General features: G+C 38.5%; 1 protein-coding gene across 15 annotated transcripts in view; it reads left to right on the forward strand.

The window, feature by feature from the left end:
• Window positions 1–6,305: 6,305 nt before the first annotated feature.
• Window positions 6,306–23,936, forward strand: part of LOC131227841 (GPI mannosyltransferase 1-like) — a 29,725-nt gene continuing 12,094 nt past the window's right edge. For 3 of the 15 annotated variants that reach the window (XM_058223669.1, XM_058223668.1, XM_058223667.1), the window contains exons 1-4: window positions 6,306–6,511; window positions 21,873–21,923; window positions 22,025–22,098; window positions 23,210–23,306. The gene's annotated coding sequence lies outside the window, so the exon portion shown is untranslated. Of the gene's footprint in view, window positions 6,512–21,872; window positions 21,936–22,024; window positions 22,099–23,209; window positions 23,307–23,428; window positions 23,933–23,936 lie in introns of those variants that run through there. The other 12 variants (XM_058223658.1, XM_058223656.1, XM_058223653.1 and 9 more) reach the window with 12 other exon arrangements.

A 23,936-nucleotide genomic window follows, 5' to 3' on the forward strand; every position in this document is an offset into this window, starting at 1 on the left:
TCCATCCGGTCCATCGGTTTTTACTATTCTTGTTAGGACATGGTCTAAAAATGAGAAATATTCAACGATCAAAATGAGATGCACGACAGGAAAAAGTGGGGAGAGAAATTCCTACTATTGAAACTTTTTTGGTCAACCATGATGTTTGTATGCCATCTAAACGGTTCATATAGTCATTACCACTAGGATGAACTGAAAACACGGAAATATTATCAAGTTCTAAATTTTTGTGTGGGCCCACAGTGTTTCAACGGTGGGCATTCAATCCCTACTGTTTCCTTTCATGTGGCCCACTTTAGTTTTGGATCTACCTCATTTTTTATCTCATGATCAAACGTGAGCTGGAAAAATGGATGGACTGGGTGGATCTCTCACAATCATGATGGTGGGGCCCACCTAGCTTCTCTAGAGTATTGAGACCAACATTTTAGGTGTATTTATAGTCTCTGTGATACTCTAGAGTGTCCATCAGTTGAATCTCTTGGGAAAAATAACTTCCCATTAGTAATAAAATATTCAACCCACTCCTATCACTTTGGTCATCTTGAAGGAAGCATCAAATAAAAGGAGATTGATTGTGGAGCTAAAGCCTTGGTAAAGTAGCAACAACATGATCGGGGGAGCACTGGGGAGTTGATTGAAGCATGGGAGAACAGAAATCAAACAACCCAGGAAGAGCTATAAAAATTGACTCTATTCGATAAGTAAGTGTCATTATTAGAAGTTCATAGGTTAGTCACTTTCCTTGTCTAGGATTAAGGTTAAGAGTTTGCTATCATCAAACTCGACTAGGTTCCTAAGTAGGACATTGACTTGTGTGACTTAAATCGTTGGGTTCGGGAGTAGGACTCTTGCTCTTGTGTAAAGTATAAATCTTAGGTTTGGGAGTAGGAACTTGGCTTATGTGGTCTAAATTGTTGAGTTCGGGAGTAGAACTTTTGCTCTTGTATAGAGCATGAATATTAGGTTCGGGATTAGGACATTGGCTTGTATGGCTTAAACCGTCGGGTTCGGGAGTATAACCCTTGCTCTTATGTAGGGCATAAATTGTAGAGTCATTTCGTAGTGCTGTAAAGGTTTGAAGTGGACCTGGTTTAAAACCTCCAATAGTGAAATCCGGTATACTCGTGGGTTAAGTGCGTCTGCCGAGAGTGGAGTAGGCACGTAGCCGAACCACTATACATGCTTGTGTTTGAGGCTGCCATTTGTGTATTTGTTTAATTATGTTTATGTGTTTGAATGCTTAATTATACATGTATGATTAGATGAATGTCTATGATCGATAGGTATCATATTTCATACACACATGCTTACTATGTTATAGGCTAGTTGCTTAATTTGCATATTTTGAGTAACCTATATGATTAGACCATTTATTGGCTTCGAAGCTTTTAGAGTTATATTGCCTTGTTTAGTTTAATTGCAAATTAGTTTATGCTAAACAATTAGAATTTTTAATTGGTGCTAATCACACACACCCCCCCCCTCCAAGACTTAGTTTATATTTTATAGCTCTGTCATATTCTGCACTTAGACGCATTGCAGCCTATAACCGCAATTTCAATTGTTTCTGCTATCTGAATGCTATATCATACTCATACTTTTCAACTATCAGTGATCACGTATATTTTACCCAACATCTTTTGCCGATCACTAATAAAAATGTAGAAAAACATATACTCCCACTATCAGTTTGGATTATCTTTTTAGAAATAGTGGTATTGCAGGAAGTTAGGGGAGCATTAAAGAAGTCATGTCTTATGGTGTTTGTAAATTATGTAAGTTTTTAGTTTGAGACTTGTAATCTCAAGTATTGATTAAATTGTATAGGGTTTGTTAGGTTTTGTCACCAATTTGACAACGAGGAATATTGAAAGTGTCATAGTTTGTCAATTAACATGAATTAAGAGTCTTAGTGTCTAGTGAGCTCCAAGAAAAATAAAGATTGAAGGCTCAGTGGTTTGAAGTCGTTTGATTCAAGACAATGTATGAAAGTCACAAGACCTCGTCAAACGTTATACTAAAACCCACCAAACATAGCTTATACCTAGCCAATACAATTTAGGAAAACCTATTTTTAAGTGTGTTAAAAGAGATAAGTGGGTTAATGTCTATGTTAAAAAAAAAAAAACTCTAAAAACAGACATTATTGTCACGTTTAGGATGGAAGAGTCACCACGGGCTTTTCAATGATTGAAAACTATCATACTTAGCCTAACCTAGAGAAAAACATTGACACTGAAGAATATGATGGATGATACGTAGGTACTTAAAAATTATAAATGCAGCCTATGACATAAGCTGAACTGTTTCAATTATGAATATCATTTAAAATGTATTTAAAAAAACACTTATATTACTATGTGATTAGAAGATTAATTGACATTTATTAAATAGTTAAATTTGAAAATATCCAATATAGTGTCCATGAATGAGAAGTTAGGATTTAAAAATTAAATCATTTTTTGCATTGCGGCTTCCCAGGGATTGTGGTTTCTACATTTGAGTTGTTCTGATTTGAATTAGTATTTAACATGTGTATAATCTTTAAGTGAATGTATAGCAAGCTTCATACCTTGCTAGAGTATCAAATGTCTTAGTTTCACTTACCCTTACTTGTATCCACCTTCTTCACTTGCCTACCTGTCTCCACCTCCTCTCTCCTTCTTGCTATATAAACCCTTCATTCTCTCTAGTCGCAACACTCCAGCTCTCTCCCATAGTTCCATGTCTCCTAAGTCCTAATGCTCTTTCTCCCTCAAACCTTATTGCAACATTTAAGAAACCTATCGAGAAAACCTTAGATTGAAGAAGAAAAGGAAAGAATAAGGTTTTAAGTATGTTGGACTCTCTTCTTTTTTCTCCTTCTTAATCCAAATATTATAATGTTTTAATTTTTTTAAAATTTTTTAACTATATTTGTAGTGGCAAAACTGTTCCTTTTTGTTTTTGAGAATGTTACTTTAGCCTGTTTGATGATATTATTATTAATATTTGAAAAACTTAACAAGCTTAGTTTGACTTCAAATTCGCCCCTAATTCATACAAGTTATGGCACTTATCACACTAATGCATAATTCTAAACATTTAAAATCATTCGCTTAGAGAAATTTTCAAAAAAAAGGAAAAAAAATTGGATGAGTAATGTTCGTGGATTTAAGGAGTAATTTGATTGCTCATAATAGTCTTGAAAATCATTTAAGGCTCGTTTGGCCGGGCAGATGGGAAGGGATTGGATGGTATTAGAGTGGATTGCACTGATTTCAAGGTAATAATAGCTGTGTTAGTGGATTGGTGCAAGATCCATGGGATTGCTATATCCGGTCTGTTTGGCACGCCCGGCCAATCCCGGGATTAAACCTTCCAATCCCTTTCAATCCCTCGAACCAAACACGTCCCAGACAAATTTGAAGGGATTAGGGTGGATTGGATGGGATTTAAAGGTAATGATGGTGATGTCAGTGGATTGTCTTAAGATCCATGGGATTGCTATATCCCGGGATCAAGATCCCGTGTCTATTTGGCACGCCTAGCCAATCCTAGGATCTATCTTCCAATCCCATCCAATCTGCCCGGCCAGACAGGCCCTTAGCGTTTGACATTCATCCCATTAATACAGATTATTATGTATTTGACATCACTCTTCTTAAACAATTATAAGAAAAAATTTAAAATTAAATTTGAATGAATAGTGTCATCGATTTGGGGGCCGCTCGAATACTCTTAAATTGTTTCTAAATTCATGCAAGCTATGACACTCATTTTACTGATGCGTATCCTTAACCATTTGAAATCAATTTTCCTAATAAACTTTTAGGAAAAATTAAAATTAAAATTGGATAAATAGTGTCGATGATTTGAGACCAATCAATGCCTCTAATTAGCCTTAAATTCATGTAGTTTATTAGCACTCATTCCACTCATGTAATTGGCCCTAGATTGGTGGATTTTTATTGTAGTGTGAAGAATAAAAAATATCCAATAATCCCAACTTATGTAATTAATCTTAACTTATGCTTACTTCATCATCCTGCTATCAGATGGTTTAATTATTGGGGGATGAAGAAATAACGATATTTAATTTCAATAAACAAGTGTCCATAAATTAATTGTTAACATCGTCACACAAAATGATTTTGGGATTTTGACTTAGCAACAAAAGTTCTCACATTTTAGTATACTTAGTTTAATTTAATACATGCCAAGTGAACAAATTTTACATGTATTAAGCTTCGTAGACCACTAGACTAGCGGGTATTCTTTGATCATTAGCCCCACCTCGTTATGTGTTGTATATCTACACTATCCTTTAGTTTTTTGAGCTCATTTTAGAGGTGATCCAAAAAATGAAGCAGATCCAAATCATAAGTGGACCACATAGTTGGGATTGAATGGCCACTATTAAAAAAATTTGGGGGCACAAAAGTTTTGAATCTAACTTATGTTTGTGTTTTCCCTTCATCCAAGTTTATTTGACCTTATCAGCAGAACAAATTAGATGGCAAATAAAGATTACAGTGGGCCTAAAAAGTTTTTAATAGTAGGCATTTAATGACCACCTTTTCCCGTAAAAACTCATGGACACATACAATTACACACACCAAGGTGACCCACGTTGGGGTAAAAACACTAACATGTTACCCAAGGATCATGGTCTTATTATTATTATTATTATTTTAACTCATGCACACACCCCCACCCACTCACGCCTTGGTGGAATTTCACCACCCATGGGTACTCGAATACTTGACCTGGTGTTGAAACTCCTGGGAGTCTACCACCAAAGCAAGAGTAATGACCCGGTGTTGATCACGGTCTGTTAGTGCAAGTGCACCCTACATCATTCCTAGGGCGCGGCTTGGGTGGATCCCCAGATCTGTTGAGGTGTGTGGGACCCTGACTATGGAGCCTACGTTGATGTATGTGACTACATTCATGCTGACATCTATATTGAAAACTTAATTTCAATATGATAAAAAAAAATTGAAGCAGATTCAAATATCAGATGACCATAGCACAAGAAACAATGATGCAATAGTAATTAGTTATTAAAAATTTATTGTGAGCCACAAAACTCTGGATGAAGATGATATCTGTGTGGTCTCTTCATATAATTTTTGTGACCGCATCAACAAGTTGGATGGCAAATAAACATTCTGGTGGGCTCCATGAAGTTTTTAATGGTGGAGATTGAATCAAGACTGTTTCTGTGGTGTGATCCACTAAGATTTGGGCATGCTTCATTTTTGGATCACGACTTAAAATGAACTTTGAAAATGGTTAGCATGGATTTAAGGCATATACATCACCCTTAGCCTCATAATCAAGGCTCACTCCCACCTCGGTGGATCTGGGTTTCACTTTATCCACTCTTTTGCAATTGGAGGGAAAAAAAAAATCATTTTTACAGTTTGCCTCACTAATGACACATACGCAGATTACTTTGAAAATAAAGAAGGGAGAAGGCAAAAAGAGACAGAAGGGAAAAGGCAACACATTAATAAAAAAAAAAAAAAAAAGAAGAAAGAAAAAAAAGTAGGAGAAAGGAGATAAAATTGATAAGTCATTGTAGCAAAAGAAGAAAAAAAATCAAAATAGCACGGTGAAACAGAAAAAACAGAAAAATAAAAAAGGTAAATACATTTTTCTTTTATCGAACAGTGGCTCGGACGTTTTTCCATTATCCCTGGTTTTGGACGGTACAGATTGGGGCGATACCTTCTCAATATGGTGGGCCAGGGTCAAAATCTCTCCTCAACAATCCATCTTAACCATTTAGATGAATTAATAAAATGTCAACATTTTAAATTCCTTTACTAACTCAGTGGTAGGGATTATTATGACCATGTTGTTGAGAGAGATTTTTCTCAGACATTTGATCTATGTAAATAGTGGGCCCCACCATGAAACTCCTCATCTTGATCTATGTAAATAGTGGGCCCCACCATGAAACTCCTCATCTAGTAGGCTGCACCATTGAAATCAATGGATGACTCAGGTGGTTCGTAATGAGTGGATCAGCCTTAGAGCTGTGCATTTGTGACCGGATCCGGCGAATATGATCCGATTCGATCCGGCCCGTTCCGAATAGAACCTACGGCTAAGATCGGGCCTGATCGGATTGGAATTTTCAGATCTGATTCTTTTCGGTCCGGTCCGGTTCGGATAACCCTATGTTCAGACCTACCCGACCGTATATCCGAACCGAATATACCCGACCCTATCCGACCAGACCTGGATCAAATGGTGGGCCGGTAGCATAAAATATTTTTATTTTTTTAACTCTAACTATTCTGACTCTTTTTATCCTTACCGACTCTCCCTTTCCCGCTCTTTTTCTTACCCTAACCCAACCCGAACGACGGACGAGCACTGCCCGACGTTCTGCTGCCTGTCCGACGGACGATCTTCTTCGTCTCCAGTCTCCTCTTCTTCTTCAACACTCGTTCTGCTACCTGCCCGTCGCCCGACGCCAGACTCCTCTCCTTCTTCGTGATTGAATCAGGTTTTGGTGAGGATTCTATTTTAAATCTTTGATAGTTTCTTCTTATAAATCCTCTTCTTATTTCTTTTTATTCTAATGAATCCCTGACTGTGGAGTGAATCTGATGCATGTGATCTGCCTTATATCCACGCCGTTCATCTGTTTTGACAGATATCCACGCCGATCTTCCAGTGACAAAGGACACACCAGTTTCCAAGTTAGGTATAATATTCCTTTTGACTGTCTAAATCAAAGCCTTTTGGCATTCATCGATGTTCTTCATTTCTGTCAGGGCACCAGCAGGGGCATTCTCACAATCACACCATTTGAACATGACAGTGTTCTAAGTTTATCAAGGCCTGTTTAGGAGCTTGGGAAGTATTTGGGTGGAAAGTACTTTAAAAGAAAATGACATTTTTTTTCCTGATTAGTTCTCTTTTTGGTGGAAAACGTTTTTCCAAGAATGTGTTTTCATAAAATAATAAAAAAAAGAAATCCTAAAAATATGCCCCACCCGCCCCTTTTTTTATGTTCTCCACAAACAATTTCTTGGAGAGTAACTTTCAAAGAAATTGGCACTTTCTTTCTTTTACCATGCCTCCATAGAACCTAATCATGTGCAAGTTGCTGCACATCTAATCTGCAGCACTTGAAACCTTACCAAAGGTGCCTACCCTCCACATTCACGAGTATCATCATGCTCCTAGACTGTCCAGAGTCCCTTAGAGTGCACTGTCTGCACCCCTTAGTTCTGTTGGATCCTAACAGAGTGCCAACTAAAGCACTTGCTTCCGAGTACTGTGATTAAGAAGGGTTCTACAACGAGTTTTGTTTACATGGGCTAACAGGCCTCTACAAGCCATGAATTCAGGCTACATGGTTCACCAGCTAGGTGAGGCTCCTCTCTCATTATTGAGAAGAGGTCAAGACCAAAAACAGTAGGTCTAGTACTTGGTTCTGGCAATAAGGACCCCAGTCGTCCCCACCATGAATTGGGTTGAGCCCCACCATGATGTATGTGTTTTATTCGTGTTGTTCATCCATTTTTCCCTAACATTTTAGGGCTTGATATAAAAAATGAGGTGGATCTAAATCTCAAGTAGACCACACCAAAGGAAAATGGTAGTAATTGAATGTCTAACATTTAAAACATCATAAGGCCCACTGTAATGTTTATTTGAAATCCAACCTATTGATTAGGTCATACAAACATGGATGAAGGGGAAAAAAACAAATATCATCTCCATCCAAAACTTTTGCAGCCCTCAGGAAGTTCCTAATGGTGGTTGTTCAATCAACATTGTTTTTTGTGATGTGGTCCACTTGAGATTTGGATCTACTTTATTTTTGGGTTAATACTATAAAATGATATGAAAAAAAATGGATAGATGGCTCCAAATTTCATGAAAATCTGCACCAAATTAGATTGATTAGTCATGAAATTTCATGGTATTTGCCGCAACCATACTATTTTTTATCCATATAACTTCTTAACATCTTGGTTGCACTAAATATCATGTCTAATGTGGCACAATATATCATGATATTTTCATGAAATAATGGTGCAATCTAACACATTGTCTTCTCTTTCAAATTTGAAGCAACCATTCTAGAGTTTTCTTGTTGAGTGGGGTCCACCATCTCCATGTGCTAAGGTGTGGGAATTTGCTCATTGGATTGTAAAGGTGCTTCCATGAATGATGTCTTCATAATGATGTCCACCATCTCTTATTTTTGTATTTTAGCAATTTTCATTCATTTGTTGTATTTTGAAGGTTTGCAAGTTCTATGTGTTTTTAAACTCTATTTTCTCTTTGCTGATCTCTTAAGACTTGAGAGTGCTATTTGTGGAAATCATCTCTTTTTATAGTTTTCATGCTGGGAAAAAATGGAGAGATTTGAAGAATTTGCTCTCTCTCTCTCTCTCTCTCTCTCGCTCTCTCTCTCTTCAGATCTTTGTCTATTCCTTGAATTCAAAATCTCTCCATTTTTTTTTTTTTTTTTTTTTCTGTTTTTATTTTCTGCTGGCATATTGTGGATAACATCCAAGCCGTGCTAAAGGTGGGCACATCATAAGGATCATCTGGGATGGGAATTTTTATGATCGGTTCATGAGGAGGATTACATCGTTGAAATCATTTTACAGACGATGGTTTGACTTAATGTATGTATGTGGCCCACTTGATGAGTGGATTGTTCAGATTTTTGTTCTGCCATTTCCTCTGTTTGGATCCTTGTGGAATATGATCATTTCTCTCTTGTGAGAAACCTCACTTTTTGCGTGTTTGAACACTTTTTTTCTCAAGGATTTCTGGCAGTATCTTTAATTTTCACCCCCTTTATCATTTTCATAGTTGAAATAACTCCTTTATATTTATTTTTTTTCCAACATTTCTGTCAATTTAAAACTTGAACTTTTCTTTCTTTTTATTACTATGATAATTTATTTTTAAAATTTAAATTTTGGGTGTGTTTTGTTGCACCAAATTTCATGATAATCAGTCTAATCTGGTGCAAAGTTTCATGAAATTTTGCGAAAATTGGTGCAACCAAACGCAACCTGAATCTTGTCTGATTTTGTAAATTTTTTTAAAAATATAGTTTCTGTTTTGGATTTCCATCAACATCTTGAATTTCCACCCCTTTTATTATTTTCATAGTTGAAATAGATCCTTTATATTTAAATTCTTTTCCAACATTTCTGTCAATTTAAAACTTGAACTTTTATATCTTTTTATCACTATAATGCTATTTTTAAAATTTTAAATTTAGGGTGCGTTTTGTTTCACCAAATTTCATCATAGTTTTGCGAGAGTGGGTGCAACCAAACATATCCTGAATCTTGTCTTCTTTTGTAATTTCTTTTAATACAGTTTCAGTTTTGGATTTCAAGCTATTTCCTGAATTCATTTGTTATATCGGGAAATGGGAATCAGATTTGAAATTTTGGCATGGGTGCATATAAAATCAGTGTGATGATACATGTTGGCCGATGCACACTATGTCTGAACTATTGGCATGGATTTTGATACATTTAGTTCTGTATTGTCAGTTATATGCAATATATGTATAGTATTGGCCAATGTCATAGTTTTTCTTTTTTGGATCGATGGCTGATATCATAGCTATTTGGGTTTGGCAGCTAAGACAATATATATTGGCCAATATTTTAACCGTGTTATAGCATTTAGAAATTGTGTATCCTTTGGAGGTCTAAAGAGGGGAAAAGGTGTGTGTTAGCTGGAAAGGTTGGTGTATTGGTTGGCCAAATAGCTGTTGTTAGTTTCTGGTTTCTCTTGTTTTGGTAATTCTATTCCTTTAGTCCGTTTGCTTTGCCAGACTCTAGGCTTTCAAATTTAGAGTAGCTGGAGCATGCATGGACCATCTAAATTATAGGCTCACATAAGGAAACCTGGGCCAATCCGATCCGACTCGGTTTTCCAGACCGAGTCGGACTCGGATCGGTCCAGGTCAGCATGGTTTAGGATCGGATCTGGTCAGAGGACCCGGACTCGGTCTTGGATCTAACCGAGTTTGGGTCAGGCCATGCAGAACTCGGACCTGGTTGAGTTGGGCCCAATCCGATTCGACTCGGTCTGATGCCCAGCTCTAATCAGCCTAATTTTCAAGATATATGATCCTCATGGAGATTAAAGGTTCAGATATCTAACTTGTTGACATGATGGGCCTCGCCCTAAATTGCAATGCACTAAAAATTCCCCAGATTGGAAGATTGAAGCTCTAGTTTTTTGTTGAATGATCTGCTACTCTTTTTATGTTCTGAATTATCTATTTGTTGGGTCGCCTATTGAATTGTTGGACTTTTATCATTTATATTAATATTTTTGTTTTATGGTTTTGCTAAAACATCGAAGCCCATAAATATCATACTAAGTCCTTTTAATTTCCAATTTGTTTGACAAAATGATCTGGTTTAATCTTATACAATCTATGATACTTTTATAGAAAAGAGTTTGTACCACCTCTATTGTGACTTAGCATGAACGACCCTTTCATGGCATCATCTCACAATCTAGACCAATTAACACCTTTTAATAAGTTGCATGGTAAAAATTTCACTCCCTGTTTGGGTTGTTCTCAGTTATATCATGCAAATATGGTGAAACAGATAGTTGTATAGTTGAAAATCACACAACCTATGGTGAACTGACTGTTTGGATTGTTCTCAGTTATATCATGCCCATCACATAAAAGGTCTCACTCTACATCTTGATGCATGGGTATGATATGTAAAAAAAATTGTAGAGCTGCCTATTGTTAAAATCAATTGTTTGAATGCTACACACTTGTGTCAGATTAGACCATTGTAATACTGTGTACTTTTCAGTACTTGAATTGATATTAAGGCTTCAATATTGGAACGAGATATCTTTCACTCAGTTTACCACTTGAACTATGGATCAGGGTGTATGAACCTAACCATTGAGGCATGTGATATCACTCCCAAACATGTCAGATCGATCCACGTACAACAAGACAATCTTTCATTTGGACCATGGGATACAGTCAATGTGACCGTAGATTTCAAATCTGATGACCATTAAATTGTGAGGTTGATTATGTATCTATCACTAAATGTCACAATCGTCAATCTTTTTTTATTTTTATTTATCATACACGCCGACAACCCACACACGCACGCCATAGTGGAATTTCACTAGCTATGGGTACTTGAACCCTTGACCTGGTGTTGAAACTCCTGAGAGTCCAACACCCCTGATTAAGAGTAAGAATCTGAAGAAGTAAATAATCGTCTTTGACCTAACAACCATTATAAACCCTTGTGAACCATCGAACTGATTTAAAAGTCATGTAATCGTTCCATCACCAAATCCTCAGCCTATATATATATATATATATATATATATATATATAGTGTACGCTAGGATCCACAATTAAACGGGCCCGAAATACTTATGGCCGTAACATTAAGACTAGTGGTTTGCTATTCATTAGGCCAACAACTTACTACATGCACACATAGTTACATGATGTAACTATCAAATCACGAAAGTAACCGTTGAAGCCTATCCATAGTAGCTTGAGGACATTAAGAAAAGTCGAAGACCGTATCAGGAAATGATCCGACCGTTAGGCTATAGATAATCATTAATTAGACAAACTAATCAATAAATGTGGCCCATATGATAATGGGATAAACTCTATTTTTGAATTAAAAGCTAATTACGGTGAGCGGAATCAAGTGAACAGATTGGATTTCCCAAAACATCACTCTAGACCCCTCCCTAGAGGTGTGTGCACCATCGGTTTGTGCACATGCGGTACACTGAGTCACATCCTCGGTCAAACCGGGTTTGACTGAAGAATACCCGAAGAAGAAAGTCTCTTCCTTCCTTTTTGATTTCCCGCCTGTGGGCGTTTTAAATGGAAGACTTCGATCGTTAGATGGGCCACTTTCGCGAATCGTGAGGACGATCTAAACCGTCCATCTTGTCGGTCATTAGATTCCATCCAGTATAAAACCTTGCTTGCACGTTGAGACATGCTTTTAGGTTCACGATTTCCAGCACAAAATAGCCTTGCGCGGCTGATTTCTGAAATAGAGTTTTGCTTGAGCGCTGCCAGGCTGGAAATTCGAGCCAGATAGTGTCCTACAATCTTGGCCATCCATTCAGCGTAAATCTCGGCCCTCTGTCTAGCACCGAGGAATGAAGATTCCTCTCTGAACGATGAAAGGAAGAAAAACGCCTTCCTCTTTAAGAAACCCGAACTGGCGTGATATGAGCCATCATTGCGGCTCCATCCAGCCAATTCGATACGTCCAAGCTAGGGCAACCGCTGCCCTGTCCGTTAGGGCGACCAGCCTCTCGAAAGTAACTCCTTTCACGCGATAAAGTAGTTGCGGCGGAAATTCTCGTGAGATATTAAGGGATCACGACTACTGATGGGATAAGTGGTCCCCACAATGATCAGTCAACCCATCCGGACCATCCAAAGGGCTTCGATCGTTGGATAAGACTGTTGATTCGGATCTTCCATTGACGACCATTCCATCTTCCCCGTCCAACTGAAGAACCCACCGTGATGAAGCGGGACCCATTTCTCAATCAGGTCAGTTCCTTCGGTGGGCCACAGTGACAGAAATTCATCTCACGTGATAGATTAACGACATTCAAATGAAATCAGAGGGTGTGACCCACCAATGCGGCGTGAAATGACGACCACATGGACCGATCCAACGAACAAATCCTAGCCCTTAATAAGGGCCGCGATCGTCTCAGGATCACCACCGAGAGAGAGAGAGAGAGAGAGAGAGAGAGAGAGAGAGAGAGAGATCAGGATCCGGATCACCACAACTTGCTGCCGCACTACGCTGAGTCGGCCGAGTCGCCCATTTCCGGCCGCGCCTAGGAGGGCCAGCACCTCTGAAGGACAGAGAAAGAGAGTGAGAGAAAAGGGGAATGAGAGAGAGGGAGAGAAAAAAGAGGGAGAGAAGGAAAGAGGGCGAGAGCGGAGTAGCAACTCGCTGGGAGCTCGTTGCATTGCTGAGTCGACTGTCAACGCCGTTAGGACGACCAGACCTTACTCAGGTAAGTTCGACCCTACTTGTCCAGCAGCAAAGAATCGGTTCGAAGTTGGATGGACAACCCATTCGGACTCACCAACAACTTGAGCCGGTGATGGTTCGTCGATGGAGAGTGTAATGGCTGGTCATCTAGTCAAGACAGTAGCTGCAACCCAGGGCCATTCATGAAGGGTCCAGGGAGGCAGACTTGACCCAACGGAGCACGCCAGAGTCGGTCCAGCTGATGAGATAGGCCTGGAATGACGCACCTCGGCTTAGGCAGCCCCAAACTCTGTTCGGGTCATGCTTGAGGTTGACTCAAAGACCGTGATGGACTGACCAGACATGGAAACCACTCCAGCCATGAACTTTGGCTATCTTTAAAGGTGCACTCAGGTTTTCAGAAAAAGAGTCTATACTCAGGTTTTGAAAACGGTGCGTTACAACCATATAGCCACATGTAAAATGTTATAAGACACTAATTAGTGGGGGAGTTGTTTGATTGTTAGGTTCAAAGTAAAGGATTGCAAGAAATTATAGTTGGGCAATCTCAGCATGCATTACGGTCACAACCCAATAATAGTAGACAAGAATGTTAACATGCATTTCAAAATCAAGGTCTAAAATGCTTCTAGATTTTGGCCAACAATCTTTAAATGTTCAAAGATAATGTGCCCAACTCGCATTGATCCATGCGTTCACATCATGCTCATTTTAAAGGGTTAATAATATATTTATTTATCTAATGCAGGATTATTGGGGAATGTAAATATTTGGAATGGGTGGTGTTAGAAAAAGGTAAGTATTTTGTACATATTTTCTAACTATAATTGATGATTGATTAGTTATTTGATGCCATTTGACAACGTATGACGCTTGATAGACACTTAAATTCATGTAAATCCTTGTGTTGGTTGTTGTGACAACTGCAATTGTCATGACAGGTTGACAACTAGTATACACATACCAATGTGTATTTGTAGATCTCCTCATCTTGCTAATAGAACAACATTTTCTTTCTACATATTCTTGTGATTGTTCTTATAGATCAGATTCCCTGTTTCAAGAGCAATTCAAAAACTGATTACAAAACATCCATTCATCTCCTGCTTTTCAATCTTTTAGATCTACAAGTTAAGAAATAATCAAGTAGATTGTTTTTGAACGATGATGATAAATTAAAGAAAAAAAGGTCATAGCCACATATACAAATATACAAAAATACAACAACCCCAAACAAAACACTCCCTATAGTGCATGAAAAGAAAAAGATTGAACCCTCTATGCTACCACTCAATCCCTCATATTAAGAATTACCCTATTGAAAACATGCATCGGATCTCTTGATTTGTTCCCGAATCATCGTTGATTCCTTTCCCACCATAAAGCCCAAAAATTCGCTAATAAACTTAATCGCCACACGGCCCACATCTTTTTCCTTTCTTTCCTTATCTCCCGCCATGCCAAGCAATGAGAAGTTCAATCAATCCCCTAATACCTCAATGAGTTGCTTATAGAATGTGCTATGTTGATAGCCAACAGACATGTATTGAAGTTTATGTTGCAATGATTGCTATTGTATATATACTATAAAGTTTAGAGACAGAGAGATGTTTATGCTGTAGTGACAACTATACACGTACTAAAGTTTATTTATGCATTTTCTCTTCTTACTAATAAGACAATGAATTTCTCCGTATATTCTCATGATTGCTTATACAAATGATAACATTTTTCTAATTTACAATTCAACACTTAATTGGACTTGGTCCCAATTGTATCATGAAGTAATATATCTGTAACACCCCGCACTTTCGATACTTGAGTGTTACCATGAAAATCTAGATTAGTATAAACACGAATCTAACTCAAGTGAGTGGTCCTGGCCTAAATCAAGCCAATAGGACTAACCTTCAACCACTCATCGAGCCATCCAACTGTTCATCAATACTTGGATAGTCATTGAACCATTTAGCATCTATTGAAAGTAAATCCAATGGGAGGATGCCAACTGCCCAACTACCGACAACGAACAAATGGTGGGCCATCAAAGTTAATTCATGTGGTGGGCCCCACCACAAAAACCTATGGTTGGCATCCCATCACCATTAATTCATGTGGTGTTGGCGTGTTGCTCACATGAGTAATGATCTAACTGATTTTTTGGACTATGGTGGGCCACAAAGAAGATAGGTGTCTTATGTGTTGAAGTGAGGAAAACTGGAGTTGTATGATCTTCCAATCTATGTAAAAAACATGAGGAAAACAGGGATTGTATGATCATGCTCTCTTTGTTATAGATGAAAGCAGAGATGAAAGTGTAGAAGCTCATTGATATAAAAAAAGAAATTATATCTGGTGTTATTAGACTCTGATCGTGAAGGATGGATACTACAGCTCTACTAAGCTTTTTACTTTATTTTTGTTATTTAGAATATTTAGGGTATATGAGGTTACATTTTTTGGGTTCACTAGTAGGCATAAAATCAATACAGGGTGTGTTCATTTACTTAATACGCATGTCTTTATGGTCAGGATGGTTTTCCAAATTACACAGTCAGGGACAATTTTTTTTTTTCTTTTTTCACCTTCATTGTCTTTATGGTATCAGTGTTAGAGAGATATTCTCTCTCTCTCTCTCTCTCTTTATTTATTTATTTATTATTCTTTCGTTGGTTGCTATCAGACCGTCCATTAGTTTTGTTTGTTTTACATCCCTTGTAGTCCAATCATATGGTGGGCCCCACTTTAAGTGTACAATGATGTAGTAAACTCCTCAAGAGGACAATCCTAGCCATCTGATAATATACCAATGAGTAGATGGCTGGTGGAAAGCATTGCCAACCATCCGATGGAATCCAGATTGTTTGACAAAAGACATCTTTGGTCAATTGCCCGATCAGAATGGGCGACCTGATGAATGATGTGGATCACCAAAGCATGGGCCTCTCCGGTGTGGAATATGGCCTTGATTGAGCCCATAAAGACTGTAATTTGGAAAACTATCCTGACCATAAAGACAATAATGAAATCCGCTATAATAGAATTAATGAGAGTACAATCATCAGGAGACTTCTCTTGGATATGTAAACTACATTATCTAAAGGTGGATAACAAGCAATAATGAAAGAATACATTTCTCATCAATTAGGGATTGTAAAAAATCTCCAACACAAGCTTAGGAAAAGACAATCAAAGAAATTGGCATTGTGTATGCACCTAAACGAACCCGGATGTGAAAATTTTGGTGGTACAAGACTTTGGATCTTCTTTTTCTACAAAACTTCATTTTCTCCTCTTTCTCCTTTTTCCTCCAATAAGGAGAAATCCCTTTATGTTGTTATAATCCTCTCTAGGTAGAAGACCCATTTTATCTCCTTTTAGTTTGCTTGACTAAAAAACCAAATTATCTTCACACATGTGGCAATAAAAGGCTACTTTAGCTCACACGTGGGTCCCACCTCTACCGGAGGAGGGACCCCCACATGGCCTCATTTATGGCATGTGGCTTAATCAAATCCCACCATGTAGGTCACCACACGTCTATTGTGATTTTGCAACCCTTTTAGACAAGTAGTTGGTGTCACTTGCCAAGGGTTGCAACCCATGGCTTAGCGGTGGATAAAGTGTGTTTTAATGTTGAGGTCATGGGTTGGAGTGCCCATGTGGTGTGCGTTTATAAGTGTAGGTGAGTTAAAAAAGGAATTAAAAAAGCAATAACATAGCCGGTGAGATCGTACGTTCTACCACCCTTTTTTTTCAAAAAAAAAAAAACCACTTCATTTATTGATATATAATTATCATTCCACTAACCTTCGTCACGCTACCATAAAAACAAATGGATGGGTGGCTCAGGTAGGCCCCATCATGATGTTTATGTAAAATCTATCTCGAGTAGTAGGTGATTCACTACATGTTCGATTAAGAGCCCAAAAATCAGCTATATATGTTGTTTAAGTGAACCACGTGATTAGAAACAATGTACAAGCTAATGCTTGCCTTCCGAACTGTTTCTATTAATGTGGACCATTTTAATCACATATGGATATGGTTTTTGGAATACAAGCCTAAATGCATATGTTAATCTAATGATTGGAGTGGATTTGATATAATTATCATAGTGGGCCTTGTAAAAATTAAGGTGTATGTCTCTCTCAACGGTTTCCTTTAGTATAGCCCACCTGAATCACAGGTCAAACATTTTTTTTTTGTCTCAACACCTAATATTGTATTACATATCTAATGGTTGGAGTGGATGTTAAATAAACATTACAGTAGACTCATCAAAGTCAAGAGTGGCGTCCCATACCAGTAAACACCCCACCCCAGACTAGGGATGTACACTGAATCGAGCTGGCCTTAGCTAGACTCGGCTCGGCCACTATTTGACTCTAGCTCGAACTTGGTTCGGCTCGGTCCTCGAGCTTGACTAGCCAGCTCGGCTCGATTCGGTCAGCAGCTCGGGCTAGTTCGAGCCAAAATCAAGCTTATGCGGCATTTTCACAAACACATGCAATGCAACATCAAAATTAAGGAAAAATGGTATTTGTTTCATATACATACCTTCCTTGCCAGTTATGACCGGTTTTGGGACAAGTATTTCATTGAACATGGAGCCAAAATTGGCTGACTCCGTTGATTTTGGGACAAGTATTTCATCGAACACCTTAGAGGCAACATCAAAATCAAGGAAAAATGATATTTGTTTCATATACATACCTTCCTTGCCACCAGCCGACACACGCTTTAGATTTTCTTTAGTCGCCACTTTCTTTTATAACAGAGTCGGGAATAACGGCCGGCATAGAAGTCTCTCGCACGCAAGGAGATGTTGCTGCTGGATGTCACAGATCCAGGGCTCCATGATCATTCTCTTTGGAATAATTGAGGGCATTGACTGACTACATCAATCATTGCTCAGTAAGCTATTTATTGCCGCCAATAGCACTTCGCTTACATGCAAGGCAGCACGACACGACCACGCACGATAGCTCTTATCCCTTGGTGTCAAAGGGCGAGTTCCTTTCTTGTCTTGCCAAAAAAAAAAAAAGTCTTTATTCTCATTGGAGAAAGACTCTCCTGCGGCAAGGCAGTCTAGCTGCTTTCTTTATCTCGCTTGTCGTTAGTCCGTCTAGTGTCTTTCAGTTTGGGTATGCCCGGGGAGTTAGACCGTTGCGGTTATATTTGATAGTGTCGAAGGAACCTTAGTGTACCATCGAAGAGACTCAACGCTACAGATTAGCCCATGGTTGAAGAATTAGGCGATCAAGAAAGTCCTACCCCTTAACTGCAAAAAATGTCTGAAGACCCTCTGTTTCCTTTTCATTAAAGTCTCCGAGTTTTACCCTATCAAGAATGAAGGCCCGTGCGACACTCGGCGTTAACACTCCCAAATGTTGACTTACTAATACCTATCATACAACTCAGGTAACAGTTTGTTGAGTCATTTCATCAAACACTTGGTGAGCAACATCAATTTCAAAGTAATTGAGTCACTGAACTAGTTCACTTCGAGTTCGATTCGAGTTGGGGTTCGATCCGAGTTGAATCGAGATCGGGCAAGCTCGAACTCGGTTCGAAATTTTTTCGAGCTAAAAAAACCAGCTCGACTTAGCTTGAACTCAGCTTTAAATTGAGTCGAATCGAGCATTTTCGAGTCAAGTTGAGTGAGCTAACCGAGCTAACCATAGTCGGAGCAGGCCCACAAGCGCCCTAGCTGAAGAATACCAATGAGAGCCCTTGCTGGTCATCCACCACATCACACCATCATCATCATCTTGATATCATCACCATAACCATCACCATTATCCTTTTTACATAAGTTTAATCTATGCATTTTTTTTTTTTTTTTGTTTTTTATTTCTTTGAAAATGTTAGAAGTTGGTTTATCATAAGTTCTTAATACACGTATTACTTTTTTTTTTTTTTTGTATTTGGTACAATTATTTTAATACAATTTGTATCAATTTTTGGGCCATTCTACAACCCCTAATGCATGTCCATAGGGCGTCCCAAAACTAGCCTTGATTGGACGTCCCAATGATGGCAAATCTTTCCTACCCAAATCCACCATTCCTTTGGTCAACAATCCGCAACACAATCCCCCAACACGATTGATCATATGCTCCTAAAAATAAAGTAAATTCAGGTGCCCTGGTTTGTCAATAATGTATGTCTGTGTGTATTGAGCCAGATGAGCCCCCATTGGAAGACAAAAGACAACTGAAGACTTGAAAACTTGTAGCATTAAGGCATGAAGACAGATAAATTTAGGTGCCTTGGTGAAACTAGCCCTAGACCCCCTTTAGTTCCAAAACAACCTACCTCTAGATGATACAATTCAAATTGGAAAACCTTGCTTTATCATCTCAAGCCTTAGAAATTAAATTGAACATGATCAACTAGGCTTGTAAGAGGTTCGGAGCTTCTGATGGTTAGAAACCAAAACCACATAAATCAGAGATATGCCAATTCAATCGACAGAAATGTTGATTTGGACCCATTTCACCTTGTGGTGTAAATTTCATTAATTGGTAAAATTTTTTAAAAGGTCCTATTCACCTCCCTCTAGGACTTGCCATAATTCTAAGCTCCCGCAAAGCTTCTGCGTGCGTAATTTCAGTCCATGACCCCTCGGCAGCTCATAGTGCTAGTTTGTCCATTCTTGAAGGGTTTCTATAAGTCAGCCAGTTTAAGTTTAATAATCAAAGTAACTTAATTACGAAAGCAACTTATTGACTAACATAAATTAAAAAAGTTACTTATTAGTATCGAAATGGGCCCTAAACAACACAAGTCAAGTAGTCGTCTCAATCATGTGGTATTGCCAGTGTACGAAAAAGCACATTTTTCAAGAATTTACGATAAATATGTTAGCTGAAAGTATTTATCTATACTAGCTGAGAAGTAGTGAGAAATTCTAGTTTTTTTTTTTTTTTTTTTTTTTTTTTTTTTTTTTTTTTTTTATAAATTTTAAATTTATAAATATTGTGCACAACTCACTCGTCAAAGCACACGAGGAAACCATTAGGCTTGCCAATGTGCCAATGGATCGATCTCGTTATCTCCTCAACTCTAATCTCAATCCCAGCATATTTTGGGGCTTCTGCTCAAGTTCATATGGAGAAAAAGTTTGTAAATAAACTATTTGCAGCAAATAATGTAAATACTTGATGTTGCCTAAAATGTATACTTCTTTACAAGTATGTCGGTCACTTCCCTTCCTTCCGTATGTATGTCCGGAACCCATCTGCCAAGGTTCCTAGAGATCTTCATGGCCAGAAGCAGGTTTCTTAATTGGGTCTGTGCCAGCTGAGTCAACTTTTAGGCAAACTTAGGCTGGTTTGACGAGTTTGGAATTGCTGATCTGCTCACCAGAGACTCCCTGCAACATTTTTCACATCAAGCTCCACTAGTAGGATTAGGAACAATTATAATATCATTTGCGGTGATTCTAAGCATTCGTTGTTTTCCTATGAAGGTTGTTTGTATGTATGACATATACCACTAGCTGCTAGAATTGGGGTTGCTACAATCTACCCCCCTTAAAGAAGAATCTTGCCCTCGAGATTCGATAGCGCACATCCAATTATTACAATACAAGTGATAGGGTTATCGTACAGGTACAATACAATTTTCCATTTTCAGTGTTCGAGCTAACACAAATGGATGGTTGTAGTGAGTTTGAACCCGATACATCAATCCTCTTCTTGCGCCAAACAATGGAATTTCCAGTATCGTCTTCCAATCCTGGTAAATCTCAATCTTTTGCTTGATCAAGGCATTGAGATCATTGAGGTTTGGTAGGATTAAAATTTGGATCAAACCGCATATGCTTTACTGAAATGCATTTCCATCAGTTCGTGATCCTGATCATTCTAGACGCTTGGGAATATCATGTGACTTCTCAATTTTCACTATACGAAATCTATGGCAAATAGACCTAAATGAATATCACTCTTTCATCGTGTATTTCTGATTATCCGGGTGCTACGCAAAGATTTCAGGACCTAGATTTCTACATGAGAATTGAGTAAGAAATTTGCTACATTTATTAAGATTCTCGAATCTAGTCATGATTATGCTCAATCCTGGGTTGAAATTTACCCAAAATTTGCTAACTTCACCTTTAGTTAACCCTAAGTGCTGAAATTTGTGGGGATTATCGTCTTTAATTAACGAGATGTATTAGAAAAATTAAATTATCTTTCCTAGTGCAATTCCTTAACTTTAGGGAGTGCTTATGTACAATTCGATGTACCATATAGTGTTAGGATTTCCTAAGATGTTTAAGTTGTCTCATTTACTAAGTAGTTGTGACAAGGTTATTTCTAAGAGATTTTTGTTAAATGTCATCCTAGATTTCAAAATTTTGCCCCATGGGAGTCAAGTCTAAGGGATGTTCTTGCATATTATTCTCCCAAGGTATCTAAGTTTAGTTTCTAAGTTCAAACTACTAAACCCAAAATTTCAAGGAAGCCTAAGATTGGAAGTATCTATGTTCTCAGTTTTCCCTAACTCCAAGGAAATTCTAAATAGGTTCAAATGGCTATCCTATCAATTTCAAAGGGAACTTATGTTTGGGTCTCTACATTCTAAAACTTAAAAAAAAAATAAAAATAAAAAATAAAAAAATCTAAAGATAATTTACTTAGGTTAAAATATCTAATTCCAACTTCCTAGCTTAAGACATTTAAGGTCTGTATAAGTTTGTTTCCCAAAGGTAGGGTTTGTGTAGACTCTCTCTGATACCATCTTTGATTGCACTTATACTACGCTTGATTTCCGTTAATCGCACTTTGATCTTGCATTGACTACCGTTGGATTATCTGCTAAAATCAGGGTTTTTAGGAAACGAGTTGCATACTCGGGTCGTCAGAAGAGGATTGGATGGTACGTATTCCGGTCGGAAGCATTTCGACACCTGCATTCATCTGAATAGAATGTTTCGCTGGTTTCTGCCTTCTTGGTTTTTTACTTTCATCCTCTTGCAGGCTGCGTTAAACGACTTCACGCATATCTACAAAGAGAGAAAGACATCCATAACATACATCCTAGTAACATATTCGTAATGTCTCTCGCTCCATCATCATTGATTTCTTTTTTAATTGCTATAGAAATGAATTTGGTTAGTGAAAAGAACTGAAGGTTTTAATGATAATGAATGTTTTAATGGGAGGTTAACCCCTCTCAACTGTTGTATGTAGTGTGGCCCACCCAAGTTATGGATTGACTTGGTTTTTAAGCCCATGGCCCACCACGGAATGGTGCATCTGACTGATGGTAGTCCAGTATGTTGGCCCACCCTTTGGGATGCCCAAATGGGATCCCTTGGCCCTGAAATTTTGTAGGCAAGTCCTACCATGGGTGGGACACCTCCCCACAAAAATTTAGAATTTTTGGGATGGTAAAAATATTTTATTTAACTCTTGCAATAAATGGACAACAAAGTATTCCTAAAAAAATCTGGTCCTAAAATTTTTTTGTTGGTCCCATCTTGTACACCCAATGGGATCGGCCCAGGCCTGCCAAATCAAAGGGGAAATGGGTGGATTTCATGCAACCATATATGGACAACAAATGGGGCTCACCAGAGCGGCCCACTATTCCCAAAACTAAGATGATACATGAGTATTTTCTGCATGCAGGACTGCTGGACAGTTCAGAAAATGTGGACCATCCAGCCCTCTCGGGCTTACTCCATGGAGCTCAAATCAAGGGTGGATGGTGTGGGCTCCATCCTACATCAAGGTGGGGTCCACACCTCAGAGAATACCAAAAAAAATTTGGAAGAAAGGCATTGTGAACAGGCCTTGCAACAATATACAAAACCATACAACAATGGGCTCCATGTTTTCGGGGACTCATGACACCCGTGTACACAACATGGTGGGCTCCACAGTCTCATGGGCCCCACGGCATACACGTAAACAACATGGTAAACTCCATGGCATTGTGGGCCTTATGACACCCACATACACAATACGGTCGGCTCCACGACCTTGGGGACCCCATGACACATACATACACAACACGGCTGGCTCTAGAGCCTTGTGGGCCTCACAACACTCACATACACAACACAGTGGGCTCCACAGCCTTGTAGGCCCCCCGGCACCCACATACGTGGGCTCCACGAAGTTTTGGATCTAGCTTACATTTGTTTTCTATGCATCCAGGTCAGCGTGACTGCATCAACAAGTTGCCGTAAATAAACATAACAGCGGCCCGGGAAAGGTTATAACAGTGGGTGTCCAATCACTGCCGTTTGTTGTGGTGGGTCCACTTGAGCTTAGAATCAAGTTGGTGTTTATGTTTTATCCTTCATCTAGGTCTAAGTGACCAGCAGATAAACATCAGGGTGGGCCCTAGGGACAGTTTTAATGACAGCTACTCTGCAGTTGTTTGCTGTGATGGGTCCACTTGAGCTTTGAATCTGCCTCATGTTTCATGGTCAGCAAGTCTAACTCTTTGGTTAATGGTCGCATGTAGGGGCTTGTATGTGTATATATCCATCAAATATACACGTGAGAAGGTAGATACATGTATAGGTAGTACACTTGTATAAAGTCATATAAATATATGCACATGAGGAAAAAGTACATGTAAATAATAAATCTCTAACTCCAAAAATATATAAAAATAAATCAAGGCATTATAAAAAATGACTTCAGCTTAAGATGCCCTTAACAGAAAGAATGAGGCAGGTACAGAGCTCAACTAACCATTCGAAATTGTGCGGATTGAATGCTTGCCATTTTCTTGTGTGGATTGATTGCTTGACATTCGAAACCTCAACGCAGATTATTTTCCATCCAACCTATTCTTAAAGTCACGTGACCCTAGATGAAGGAAAACACAAATATCAACTTACTTCTGTGGCCCCTGAGAAGTTTTCATCAGTAT

This window comes from Magnolia sinica, chromosome 15 (assembly GCF_029962835.1).
Source record: "Magnolia sinica isolate HGM2019 chromosome 15, MsV1, whole genome shotgun sequence".
In the NCBI taxonomy this organism is placed as follows: Eukaryota; Viridiplantae; Streptophyta; class Magnoliopsida; order Magnoliales; family Magnoliaceae; genus Magnolia; species Magnolia sinica.